The following is a 14,676-nucleotide window of genomic DNA, read 5'->3' on the forward strand; positions in this document are numbered from 1 at the left end:
AGCCAGTTTCCTCTATTATTGACGTTTTACATTAGTATGATAGACTTTGCAATTATTGAACTAATATTGATCCACTAAAGTCCATAGTTCATCCAGATTTCCGTTGTCTTCTCTAATGTCTTTCTGTTCTAGGACACCACATTGCATTCTCTCCCCTTAGGCTCCTCTTGGCTGTGAGCTTTCCTTGCTCGGTAACTTTGAGAGTTGTTTCTGTTGCTTTTTGTTTTGAGGATCTTTCAGTGCAACATGTGGGATCTAGCTCCCTGACCAGAAATCAAGCCGGGGCCCCTGCATTGGGAGTGTGGTGTCTTAGCCACTGGACCACGAGGGAAGTCCCAGCCTTGAGAGTTTTGAGGAGTACCAATCAGGGAGTTTTAGGAAAGCTCTCTGTAGAAATGTGTCTGGTATTTTTTCTCATGATTAGACTTGGGCTGTGGGTCTTGGGGCTCAAGATCACAGAGGTACCCTTTCCTCGCATCATTAGCATCACACTGTCATCATGGTTTATCACTGTTGACATCGCCCTGGGTTACCCGGCTGAGGTATGTTTGTCAGGTCTCTCCACTGTCCCCTTTTATATACACTACTCTTTGGAAGGAAGTCCACACTTAAGGAATAGAAAGTACGCTCTCCTTCCTTAGAATTAGCCATTTCTCCAGGGAGTCCTGGTTCTTTTGATTGAAGAATAATATCAGAAACCAATATCCATTGCTACTGAAGTATTGTTTCTCGGCCCTCTCAGCTGACAGAGCAAGAAAAAAAAAAGTATATATATATATATGTGTGTGTGTGTGTGTGTGTGTGTGTATACACACACACTAACCTGTGTATAAATACATGTCTGTAGATATTTCTATTTGTGTGTGATAAGTGACCCTATGGAATGTAGCCCACCGGGCTCCTCTGTCCATGTAATTGTCCAGGCAAGAATACTGGAGTGGGTTGCCATGCCACCAGGGATGGAAACTACGTTTCCAGCACCTCCTGCATTGGCAGGGAGGTTCTTTACCACTAGCAGCACCTGGGAAGCCCATTTCTGTATGCAACCATCTGTATTTATGTTGAGGAAGAAACAGGAGTTCATACTGATGTCTCCAACTCTAATCTATTACCATATGGATTCTTCTAGCCTCCTCCCCTTACTTATCTGTACAAAGGTCTCCATGGGAAACAGCTTTATCAGTGAGAGTGCAGTGCTGATGTTCCTTTGGTCTTACAGATTCCATTCATTTCCAAAGCTACTTAGGTCAGCCCTTCTCCCCAGTCCTCTTCAGTGGGGTGGTTTTATATATTTATAATACAGTTAGTCTCTGGTCACCATCTGCCTTCCTTCCTGAGATCTGAAGGGCACACTTTTTAATTTACATTTTATCTCAGATAATAAGTCAATTTATTTTAGATAATAAATTTATAGAGAAAAATCACCATGAGATACAAAATAGTCCAATCATACTTTCTCATTTTCCCAGGGTTTTTTTTTTTTTTTAAGTAATTTTCGCTTTATGTAAGACCCAGGGATCGAACCCCGGTCTCCCGCATTGTAGACAGACACTTTACCGTCTAAGCCACCAGGGAAGTCCCATATGTAAGTAATACATTAATACAAGTTAAAGTCCCCTTTACTACTCTTCCAAACCCAGTTCCTCTCCTAGTGGTAAACGCTATTCTTCATCTGAGATGTGATGTGTCTGTGCATGCTTTTCTCTTGCACTTGTAGCTGCATATATATATATATGCTGATAGAAAATGACTAATATTGCTATATATGTTTGAACATAAATGGTATCATACATGACTTCTGCAACTTGATATTCACCAGACGATTCATCTTGGTTGTCTTTCCAGTCTGTGTATGGCTTTGTGCCTCATGAATTTCATTGCATAGAATGGACATGTTGATTACAATCCTGGGGTTTTCCTCCTGCTATTACCAGCTATGCTGCAAGAACAGTCTTCTACATATGCAGTGTTTCCCCAGGAATTGCTGGGGCATAGAGATGCACATTTTAATTGTAACAGCTCCTGTCAAATTACCCATCAGCATATTCAAGCTAGAAAAAAATCTTGTTCTATATTATGTGACTGAGAGGAGAGAGAAGAGGATCCAATTGCTAGTTTTTAATTTGTCTTAATGTTTCTCCCGGGAGAATAGTAACTATGGGGAAAGTCCTATTGTGTGTTATTTAAAAGAACCTCATGCTGTGATGATTTCAATCATTTCTAAAATGTTAATAGTTAATTTATTAGAAGAGGGGGCAGTGTGGTAGAGTGGTCTATCCAGTCTCAGACACTGATTCTAAATAGACGCCGCAGTAGTTGTATGAATCTGCAGGAGCTCCTCATTTGCTTGACAGGGGCCTGGAATGCCACAGTCACAGAAGGACCACGATGGCAGATACTAGGTGAGATTCTTCCTGGCCTCTCACAGGCTCCTGATGAGTAGGAAGTTCATGAGTTTTTTCGTTCAGCCATCATGGGCTAAGAGCTGGGCACTGGGATGCCTTTTTGCCTTCCAGTTATTCAGGCAGATTGGAAATGCCCAGAATGCCTCTGCAGAGGTAACCACTGCATCTCTGAACCTTCCTTTCCTGTTTGATTGAGTGTATGTCGGACACCAGGCAAGAAGCCTGGCACGGAGGGGACAGAGGTGAGGGTGGCATGCCGCTGCCATGGGCTTGCTCACAGTAGCTCCGCCAGCTGTTACACTGACCCTCAGCTTCGTCTTGGTTTGCTTCCACTAAATGGCAAGTGAGACACTTTCTGTGCTGCCTGCAGGAGTGGGGGTGTGTTAAGCATCCTAAAATAATGTGAACAGTGGATTCAATCCTTCTGCACGTGCCAGATGTGCATCCCTCCCAGCGGCACTCTCACAGCCTTCTTTGTGCTCCTGGAATTATTTCCCGGATGATTGGGAGTTAGGATGGATGTGTGCAAGCTAATAACGTGCTGTGCTGCCAGTTCATCAGAAATGGAAAAATTAAATTAAAAAGCTGCTCACCATGTTCCCATTCTGATTAATCAGAACCAGGTATGTGCATGACATTCAAAGAGCAGATTGCTCCAAAGAGGATGCACTCACACAACTTATCAACCGTGGGAAGGCAGAGATAGTGCCATCTGAGGATGAGGTGAGGAAGGATTCAATCCGATTTTTTTTTAAGGTTTATGGAGCATCTTTCATTGCACACTAATTATTAGGCGCTTATTCTCCCAATAGTCCTGTAATTTGCCATAACTGACTCCAGGGTGGGGAAGGCAGAGATGGACAGGATCTGGTTGTTCCCACTTAGAGTTCTTTTCTAGCTTTTCTCAGAGCAAAGGGGATTTCTCTTGTTTGATCAATGGTCAAACAGTAAACTCTCTTTCTCTTCTCCTCAACACTGTGTTCTGAATCTGGTTTGTCCTGTGTAGTGGACTGAACTGTGCACCCTAAAAAATAAGCGCAAACCCCTACCCACCCCCTGCCTATGAATGTGACCTGATTTGGAAATAGCATTGCAAAAATAATTGAGTTAAGATGAGGTTGTATTGGATTAAGGTGGGCAGTAAACTCAAGAGAAAGGAGAGAAAGGTTTGGAAAGAGGCACACAGGGAAGAAGGCCATGTGAACCCAGAGGCAAGAGATGGAAGTGGGGCAGGTGACATGACAAACGGAGAGACAGGGAACAGAGTCTCCCTCAAATTTTCCATAGGGAGCCAACCCTGCCAGCAATTTGCTTTTGGAACTCTGGCCAGTTGAGCTAGGAAAGAATAAATTCCTGTTGCTTTAAGACAGAGTTTACCACACAAAGTTTGTGGTACTTTGTTCCAGCAGTAGAAAACTAATACACCCTGTCTTTTGGTTCTCTTGAAAAAGGAGGTTTTAAACCCAGATATTCTGTTCCCATCAAAGAAAGACCCAGAACCTCATTGAGCAATGACTTTCACTTCCAAAATCTAGCCTATTTGGCAAGTACTGCTTCTCCTGTTCCCCCTGGCTTTGCAACAAAGTCAAGTGCCAATGGGACAAAATTTTTTTTTAATCTTTTTAATTGTTTTTTCTTTTTTAACTTAAAAAAAAAATCAAAAACAATTGACCCATTTATCCTACCCCTTGCCTCTGTTTTCTGTATTTATGAGTTTGAGGTATAGGTGTATATACATATTTATATTTAGTCCCTTACATAGAGAAATCATATGGTATTTCTCTTTGATTTATTTCACTGAGCATAATGCCCTCAAGGTCCATCCATGTTGTTGCAAATAGCAAGATTTCATTCTTTTTAAAATTAAAAAAAAAAGACTCTCTAGTTGCAGCCTGTGGACTTGGTTGCCCCATGGCATGTGGGATCCTAGTTCCCCGACTAAGGGTCAAACCTATGTTCCCTGCATTGCAAGACAGATTTTTGACCTCTGGACTACCAGGGAAATCCCTCATTGTTTTTTACGCTGAACAGTATTCTGTTGTGTGGGTGTGTGTGTGTGTGTGTGGGTGTGTATAAATATACACACTGCAGTTTCTTTATCCATTTATCCATTGATGGATACTGAGAGTTGTTTCCATATCTTAGCTATTGTAAATAATGCTGCAGGGAAGTGTGCTTGTATCTTTTCAAGTTAGTGTTTTTGTTTTATTCAGATAAATACCCAGAATTAGAATTACTGGATCATGTGGTAGTTCTATTTTTAATTTTTTGAGGCACCTCCATACTGTTTTCCTTAGTGGCTGCATCTCCACATCCTCAGCAACACTTGTTATTTGTTATCTTTTTGATAAGTCATTCTAACAGATCTGATATTTCATTATGGTTTTACTTTGCATTTCACTGGTGATGAATGAGGTAGAGCATCCTTTCATGTACCTGTTGCCCATATGTATGTCTTCTTTTGAAAAATGTCTGTTCAGATCCTCTGTCTATTTTGTAACCAGATTATGTGTTTTTCTGCTATTGGGTTGTATGCGTTCTATATATATTTTGGACATTAACCCATTATCATATACATATGATTTGAAAATATTTTCCCCATTCAGCAAGTTGCCTTTTTATTCTCTTGATTATTTCCTTTGCTTATGGAAAGCTTTTTAGATTGATGTGGTCCCATTTGTTTATTTTTGCCTTTGTTGCTTTTGCTTTTGGTGTCAGATTGAAAAAAAATCATCTCCAAAAGCTATGTCAAGGAGCTCACTGTCTATATTTTCTTCTGCAAGTTCTGTGGTGTCAGGAATAACATTCAAATCTTTAATTCATCTGAGCTGGTTTTTGTAGATGGTGTAAGAAGTGGTCCCATTTCATTCTTTTGCATACTGCTGTCTAGTTATCCCAACAGCATTTTTTAAAAGTAATTTTCCTTACTTACTTTTGGCTGTGCTGGGTCTTCATTGCTGTGCGGGTTTTTCTCTAGTTACCGCAAGTGGTGGCTACTCTCTAGTTGTGGTTCCAGGCCTTCCCGTTGCTGTGGCTTCTCATTGCAGAGGACTAGCTCTAGGGTGTGCGGACTTCGGTAGTTGTGGCTGCTGGGATCTAGAGCACAGGTGCAATAGTTGTGACGCACAGGCTTAGTTGCCCCACAGCATATGGGAATCTTCTTGGACCAGGGATTAAACCTATGTCTAATGCATTGGTAGGTGGATTCTTTACCACTGAGCCACCAGGAAAGCACCCCAACACCATTTATTAAAGAGACTATCTATTTCCTATTGTATATCCTTGGCCCCTTTGTTATAAATTAATTGACTATGTATGCATGGATTTATTTCTAGGCTCTCTATTATGTTCCATTGAGCTATGTAATTTTTATACTAATACCACACTGCTTTAATTACTATAGCTTTGTATTATAGTTTAAAATTAATGAGCATGGTGCCTCCCCTCTTTGTTCTTCCTTCTCAAGGTTAGTTTGGCTATTCAGCTTCTTTTATGGTTTTATACAAATTTTAGGGCTATTTGTTCTGTTTCTGTAATGCCATTGTATTTTGATATGGATTGCATTGAATCTGTAGATTGCTTTTCATTTTCAGTCACTCAGTTGTGTCCGACTCTTTGCAACCCCATGGACTTAGCCTGCCAGGCTCTTCTGTCAATGGAATTTTCCAGGCAAGATAGATTGTTTTGGGTGGTATGGACATTTTTTTTTTTTTTTGGCTGTGCTGGGTCTTAGTTGCAGCACACAAGATCTTCTGTCTTTGTTGCAGCTTTCAGGATCTTGGTGGTGGCATGTGATCTCTTAGTTGCAGCATGTGGGATCTAGTTCCCTGTCCAGGGATCAAACCCTGGCACCCTACATTGGGAGCATGAAGTCCTAGCCACTGGACCACCAAAGAAGTCCTGGTATGGACATTTTCTTTATAATCTTACTTACGTTATTTATTTTTGGCTGTGCTGAGTCTTTGTTGCTTCATGGGCTTTTCTCTAGTTGCAGCAAGCTGAGGCTGGTCTCAAGTTGCAATGGCTTCTCTTGTGGAGCATGAACTCTGGGGCACATAGGCTTCAGTACTTGCAGCACATGGGCTCAATATGGACATTTTAACAATATGAATTCTTCCAATCCACGAACATGGAATATCTATTTATTTGCATTTTCTTCAATTTCTTTCACTTATGTCTTGTTATTTTCAATATTTAAGTCTTTCTCTTTCTTGGTTAATTTATCCCTAGATTTTTTATTCATTTAGATGCAATTTGTCAATGGAATTGTTTTATTAATTTCTCTTTCTGATAGAGTATTATTAGTGTATAGAAACACAACAGGTTTTTGTGTATTGATCCTGCAACTTTACTAAATTTATTAGTTCCAGGAGTTTTTGTGTCCACATGGCCACTGAAGTACTCTGTTGGCAGCCGATAGAATAGCTCAGTGGTGGAATGGACACGTGAAGCCTATTAGTTCTGACCTCATGGCCCAGCTAAACAGTTCAGCATAATGGAGCTGCAGCTTGAAGGTGGAGCTAGAATCTACAAACAGGACAAACAGAAAGAGTCTTGACCTCCTCACTCTGCAGTGTTCACAGGGAGGAGGCTACAGTGCTGGGGGCCATCCCAGTTTGTGCCAACCTGAAACACATGGGCTTTGCCACAAAGCAAAACATGTAGGCTTGCACATACAAGGTCCAGGACTTGGGTGGGCAGCACAGTCCTAGGTTCTCTGTGGCCCCTTTCCCTCTGACTGGTGTTTTCCTTCAAAAGATCCATTGTATCTTCCATTAAAAAAAAAATCATAAAATTGTGGGATTTTGGAGCTGCAAAAGAACTGAGGTTTGATTTAGTTCAGTTTCCCACCCCATTTTATTTATAATAATGCTATCTGCCACTTGTTGAATAATAATACCAAATATTTATTGAATATGTACTGTGTGCCAGGAAATTTTCTAAGTGCACTGTGTATGTTAACATATTTGGCAATCACAGCAGAGCTTTGCAGAAGGACTCTCGTTATTCCCAGCGTGTCGATGAGGAAACTGAGGCACAGGGAGTAAAGGAACTTGCAGTAAGACAACTGGCAAGTGGCAGGATCAGGATTCACACCCAGGTTTGTGTAACCCCGAGCCCTCTTAGCCCCCTGTTTCACAGAAACCCCAACACAAAATTATATACCCCACTTCATGCAGCCAAAGAACAAGAGTATCAAGACTTGGGGCCACAATGCTGGAAACAGGAAGTAGTTCTGTATCTTCTTATATAGACCCAACCCCAAACATGCATGCATGTGCAGGCATATGCATGCACTGTCTTGCGCTCTCAGTCTTCCACCTCTGTCTTCCTAGTGTTTGAGGATAGTCCAGTGTCTGTGGCTGGATTAAAATGCATTTTGAAGTCACTATGAAGTGACTTCATTTGTATGATGAATGTTACCCAGGGCATGTGTGGGTGTCTCCTCTCTTGCCAGGGCCAACCGACTGCCCAGCGGCCAGAGAAAGAATGGGGCAGGAAGGCTACTACTTTCTGAAGCCACATCCTGGCCCTGCCATTCAGCACCCAGAGGCTTAGGTTATTGTGGTCGTTGCTGTCCATGCTATTGGGTGGGTAAAGGGTCTCCTTCCTGAGGATTTCTGCAGGGTCAGAACCTGGGCAGAGAAGCCATGTGTATGAAGGAAAAGTTTCTGTAGCCCAAAGTCCCAAGAGAATGAAAGGGCCACAGGGAGAAAGTGAAACAAGTGGCTTTGCCCAAGCGGAGGGAAGCAGGGCTGACCATGCGGCCTCACCAGAGTTGGCTTTGGCTCTGTCAGACAGGTGGACAGCGCCCTGGGACTCTCCAATGGATGCCCGAAAGACACTGGCTCCTCTGAGGCAAAGAGAAGGTGCCTAGATGCTAACTCAGAAAAGGGCTGTGTTGACTCTACCCATTCAAGTCTGCACTCTGTATATATTAATGAATTAACCACTTGCACTGTGGATAACTACCCAGAGAAGGAACTGTGGTCCAAGGGCTGTACCAAGATCAAGATATCAGGCTTCCTGAGTGGTGTTCAGGCTATTTAAAGAAGTGGATTCCAGGTTTCAGATTCCAGCCCATACCTCGAGGTTTCTTATGGCTTAAGAACTCAATTCTTAATTCAACTACATTTCAGCTTTGGTAGTTATAGGGCCAGAGGACATTTAAGAGGTTATCCAGTCACCCTGGCTTTTGGGAGACTCCAGAATTTGGGGCACAGTTGAAGAGGGGCTCCTTTCCTAGTCTCCCTGGCAGCCCAGTCTTTGAGCATAATCTTGGCCAGACCTTTTATGATGGCTCTCTCTGTTCACTACTGCTTGCTGAAAAGCAGAAATCTACTTCAAAAGCACTGTGCACTCCTTATGTAACTGGCTTTTCTGTCACTTGTGGGGTTTTAGTTTGTCCTTTGTGAAGCTGCCAAATCCTAACTCTTCCCGTCTCCACCAAAAGTTCCAGGTATACCCCCGATTTAAATACATATCAGATTTGCCCAAAATGTAGTCTAATCATTCCTAGACTTAGTCCCCCTTTCTGAGAAGGTCTGGATCCCTGATCAGTATCCACTGTACCTGCTCCTGCTCCAGGATGAGCAGAAGCCCGGGGCCACCTCTCTGGTGTGTCTGTTTTGGCCATAGACATCTTTGCCACAGGCATTTTCATTGCAAACATTTTCACTGCATAACTCATTGGCTGTGATAGCAATATTAAATAACAGAAACTAAAAGAGAAACATTAAAAAAAACATAGTGAAACAAAAAATGAGAATTAACAAACAAAAACAAATTAAAGTCTTTATTGTGAAATGCAGAATATTTGAATACTTTTTTTTTCTTTCTTTATCTTTGGCTGCACTGGGTCTTCATTGCCACACAGGCTTTTCTCTAGTGTGGCAAGCGGGGAGCTACTCTCTAGTGTGGTGCCTGGGTTTTTCATTGTGGTGGCTTCTCTTGTTGTAGAGCACAGGCTCTAGGCACTCGGGCTTCAATAGGTGAAGAGGTGGGCTCAGAAGTTGTACCTCGCGAGCTCCAGAGCGTGGGCTCACCATCCGTGGTGCATGAGCTTAGTTGGTCCAAGGCATGTGGAGACCTCACGGATCAGGGATGGAATCCGTGTCCTCTGCATTGGCAGGCAGATTCTCATCCACTGTACCAGCAGGGAAATCCCTGAATACATTTCAAATGTGTGTAGATTCATGGCAATATTGCACAAGTAACTGATTTTATTTTGTGGGTTGTACATAAGCACTTGTCTTCCAAGTCTTCCATTCACTTTATTTTAATATTTATTTAGTTGTGCCAGGCCATAGTTGCAGCTCTCTAAAACTTAATTTGTGGCATACTAATTCTTAGTTGCAGCATGTGGAATTTAGTTCCCTGACCAGGGATCAAACCCGGGCCCCCTGCAGTGGAAGTGCAGAGTCTTAGCCATTGGACCACCAGGGAAGGCCCTGAACAGTATTTTGTACTTTGTTGCTGCTGTTGATTATTCTCCTCACTCAGCATCACATTTTTTCTTTTTCACTATAATTTCTTCCTTCATTGAGCGAGGTGTCAGTTTCCAAATACTAGGGTGCACATTGGTGCCTGAGGTCTGTGTTGCCTTGTGAAAACCTCCCACCATGTGTACTCTTGGTGTACTGTCACTCGTCCCTTGACAGACGTTCCAGAGTTCTATGGGAAACGTGGCTTCGACTCTGTGCCTTCAAATCACTGGAGGATTTGCAAACTGATATGTTATCATTTTCTAGTAGGCTGCAGTCAGGTTTGCCCTCTGTTATTTCACACTTTCCCATAAGTTTTATCACCATATTTTCTATTGAGTCAATATACATAGTGCTTCTCATTCACCATTTTAAGACCACATGTCTACTGTTCACTGTATAGACCATTATGAGAGCTAAGATTTATGCAATATAAGAATAGGAATCCTGCATCAGTGGAGAAGTGAAACCAAACTGTCAGACTAAACTGTCAGCCAGTTATTTTATCTTCTAAGGCAAGATTGCCTTACGGCCAATTAGTTCTGCGGTGAAAATGCAGCAATGATGCTTACAGAGAATATTCCTAGCTCCCTTTTCTAGGGTTCAGTTATTGCCACGGGGTGCTTTTGAATCCTAACCTAGGGAACCAAGAGACGAGGTGGTGCCTGAGTTTAGAAAACTAGAACAACCCAAAGCCCCGGCTAGCAATTTTGTATGTGGAAGCTCTTTAGCCTATAAGGCCTTCACAGTTGCCTGGATTAATGACTGTAAAAACTACCCATGTCCTTGGAGGGAGCCTCTCAAGTCTTCAGAGGTGGGGGAGGGTCTACCCCATGGGTGCTCATGGACTGAATGTGGGAGAAGGGTGTTCCCCAGAGCAAAATCAAGGTCTGTTAGTGGAAGAAGAAATGGGATGGGGTGGGGGAACGAATTCCGAAAAGGCCAAAATGCCAAACATTCTCCCTAGCTCGCTTCAGTCATGTCCGACTCTGTGTGACCCCATAGACGGCAGCCCACCAGGCTCCCCTGTCCCTGAGATTCTCCAGGCAAGAACACTGGAGTGGGTTGCCATTTCCTTCTCCAATGCATTAAAGTGAAAAGTGAAAGTGAAGTCACTCAGTCGTCTCCGACTCTTAGCGACCCCATGGACTGCAGCCTACCAGGCTCCTCCGTCTATGGAATTTTCCAGGCAAGAGTACTGGAGTGGGGTGCCACTGAGCTAGCCACTCCTTTTTGTCTTTCCTTAGCTTCCCTTTCACTAATCTGTCCTTCAACTACTGATTACCAAAGAAAAAAAGAATCTCTCTATCATAGTGGGGAGTGCTCATGGCCTGGTGACTATTATAGCTTGCTGTGTTAAAGTCTCGCTCATTCTGAAAGCTAGAGGTAATATGGAAACGCTGTAGGCAACCTCATACCTGGCCTCCATTCATCATCTGTCTATGATGTCTTTCATACCTGGAGCTGGTGCTTCTTTGCTCAATCTGGAGACTCTCCCGCAAGATAAACCCTTTCTCCCCGTTCACATTCCTGTGCTACAGCCTTCCTTCTGCTCTGGACTTCCTATTCTATTTATGAACCGTCAGAGCCTGGACACATGCCCTGGCAGACTCAGAGCCCATGTGAATGGTAAGCATCCAACCTGAATACCTGCCCTGCACTGAGTGCCCTGGGTTTGCCCCAAGTGCAAGGTGGTTGCTCGCCTCCCATCAGTTGTCACTCTCCACCCTCCCAACCTGGCTGGCCACATTTTCTCCTCCTGCTGTCAGCTGTTGAAATGCAAACTGTATGTGAAGAGGTGTTTCCTTGCCTGGGAGATTCCAGAGTTTACAGGTCTATGCTCTGCCTCTCTGGGGTGCCCTCAGCAACCACACCAAAAGGTCAGTGAGGCCCTGCCTCTTTGGAACAGTGAGTCGAGCACACAGTGTTGTAGCTTCCTTAAATCTTCTTCACTCCTGTCCGCCCAGAGGGTGGAGGTGGATTCCAATTTCTATGGGTTTTTCTGATCACTTAGCACATGCCAGGTGGCACACAGGAACGCAGAATTCGGGCCACAGACTTTCTGTCTCTAATCCAAACAAGAACCTCTGCAAAATGTACTGCACTTCCCGTGGATGCTCGAGCTGGACCCATGTGGGTAGGTGCCCATATGAATGTTCTTCCCTGTGAGTGCTGTCCTGCTACAGATTTCCTGGGAGAGCATGGGGGCTACCTAGCTTAGGGACAGGACTCATTCTAAGAGGTCATCTTGTCATTGTATCTATGTTTGGTGCTTTGTTGTTGCTGCTGTTGTTTTAAAAGGGGTGCTATGCTTAGTTGCTCAGTCGTGTCCAACTCTTTGCGACCCCATGGAGTGTAGCCCGCCAGGCTCCTCTGTCCATGGGGATTCTCCAGGCCAGAATACTGGAGTAGATTGCCATGCCCTCCTCCAGGGGATCTTTCCAACCCAGGGATCGAACCCAGGTCTCCTACATTGTAGGCCGATTCTTTACCATCTGAGCCACCAGGAAAGCCCAAGAGTACTGGAGTGGGTAGCCTATCCCTTCTCCAGGGGAACTTCCTGACCCAGGAATCAAACCAGGGTCTCCTGCATCTCAGGCAGATTCTTTACCAGCTGAGTTACCTGGGAAAGGGAGAAGTTTCAAAATGAGAGTTGTGGGATCAGCTTGGGTAATAAAGAATTTTTTATCAGATTTAAACTTTACCTCCCCCCATATCCTTTCCTTCACCGTGAAAAGATTTTTAGTGCATGATGACATTAACCATTTCATGGTTTTAAATCTCACAAAGAAAAAATTATCATTTTCAACTCCTAATTTTCAGTTACTTATATTCTTTTTATATTCTATTATAAAAAATCTTAGAGATTAATGACAAAAGACATATACTAAAGAATGGGTATGAATATGCAGTTCATAAAAACAAATTCAGGTGACCAAGCATGAAAAATGTCCACCCTCACTGATAAATATTAAACCAATGTTTTTCACTTATAAAAATGGCAAAAGTTGATAAATTAATAGTACCCAGTGTTAGTGATAAAGAAAGGAGACAGACTCTATGGAGCTGGTGGATATGTAAGTAGGGGCTCCCTTTCCGCCAGGCATTTGACTGCATGTATCAAGGGCCTACAATTAAAATTTCTTCTAGGAATTTATATGAAAACATATATATATATATGGAAATGTGTGTAAGCACTTACTTAAAGGACGTTCACTACAGACTTATCTATAATAGCAAAAAACTGGAACCAGTAGGAACGCCAAACAGTAAAGGCTGTTAGACTATGAAGCAGACCTCTAAAAATATTTTTTAATATTTCATGACAAAGAAATTTCATGATAGGAAAAAAAGAGCATTTAACAGGGAAGCCCAATAGATTTTATGGAAAAACCCAAATGATGTTTTTGGCCAACACAATATACAGTGCTCAGTACAGTCACGTTTTTTAAAAATATGCATGTACATGTATCTTTAAACAAAAAATGTAGTAATTATGGGTAATTTTTATTTTCTTCCACATTCATACCTGAATTTTCTAAATTCCTTATTACATTCTCATAGCTTATATAATTAGATTTTTTTGGTCTTAATGAATGGATAACTTGAGAGCTGTGTCAGAGTTAAGGTACCTGAGAACCTACTTTGATTTTGGAGTTTTAAGAGTTTGGATTTTTTCTGGACCAAAATCTAAAAGGATCAGAAAAGAGTTGAGCTCCCATGCAAAGCAGAGTAACTATCTTCATAAAGATCCCCAAATCCTGAAGGGAATAAGGAAAAAATGAGGTCTGCTCAGGTTTTCATTTTGCTGCCTGGACCCTTTCATTGAGAATATGAAGGCTAACTACTTACATGTCACAGTGGGATTTTAATTTATGTAATGGAGCAAGTATTATTATTATTTCTTTATCTTTAAAATAAAAAACCTTTAAATTCTGCTTGTATCCCCTTCTCCTAATTGAAAAGCGTACTTGGTGGTGGTTTAGGGATGGCGTCATTGTTCCCTGAGGCTCCCTTCTTCCTCTCCCACATCCTTTCTTTTTTTTCCTCCTTCCTCCTTTTTGGGGAAAGGAGAGATCCCTTTTCCTTACCTGTGCCTTAAGCCTGTCGGTGTCTGGTTGGGATGCCCCAGCCCCAGCAGAGATATGAGGGCTACAGGCCTGGAGATGGCTGGTTTGGCCCAGAAAGGACTGGGGTCACCGTTGCAGTATTTGGTCTGTGCTTGGAGCTGGGTTTTTTTGCCACCATTAATTCTGCTCCACCTCTGGGATATGGATTTGTGTATGTTTTTTGATAGACATGCCAGTGGTGACAGTTCCTTCTGGCATGCCAGGTTAGTCAGGTAATAAAGATGAAAACAGGGCCAATGCTTAAATGTGAATTTCTGCCATTCTCAAGGGAGCACTTCCTTCCCCACCACCCTTGGGATTAGAACCCTCAACAATATTGGGAACCTGGGCTCCACGTGAGTGTTAATGTAATGCCTTTAGGCATTGTTTAGATAGCTCACCTCTCTAGTTATCTAAGACCATAGCACCCAGGATTAAGGTCAAGATTAAGGATTCAGTTATCCTTAATCTTTCTGAAAACTAGTCTCAGTTTGGTCACCAAAGGGACTCAGGATTCATACTTTTGTAAAGTGAAAGTTGCTCAATCATGTCTGACTCTTTGCGGCCCCATGGACTATACAGTCCATGGAATTCTCTAAGCCAGGATTCTGGAGTGGATAGCCTTTCCCTTCTCCAGGGGATCTTCCCAACCCAGGGATTGAACCCAGGTCTCCTACA

General features: G+C 42.7%; 1 protein-coding gene and 1 non-coding gene across 5 annotated transcripts in view; one reads left to right on the top strand and one right to left on the bottom strand.

Moving 5' to 3' along the window:
- The window catches only part of ATXN7L1 (ataxin 7 like 1), a 254,909-nt gene that overhangs the window by 154,823 nt on the left and 85,410 nt on the right, over window positions 1-14,676 (top strand). The window lies entirely within an intron of this gene.
- Window positions 9,779-9,851, bottom strand: TRNAG-UCC (transfer RNA glycine (anticodon UCC)). Its single transcript has one exon. It is a non-coding gene; the product is annotated as a tRNA-Gly (tRNA).

This window comes from Bos mutus, chromosome 4 (assembly GCF_027580195.1).
Source record: "Bos mutus isolate GX-2022 chromosome 4, NWIPB_WYAK_1.1, whole genome shotgun sequence".
NCBI lineage: Eukaryota > Metazoa > Chordata > Mammalia > Artiodactyla > Bovidae > Bos > Bos mutus.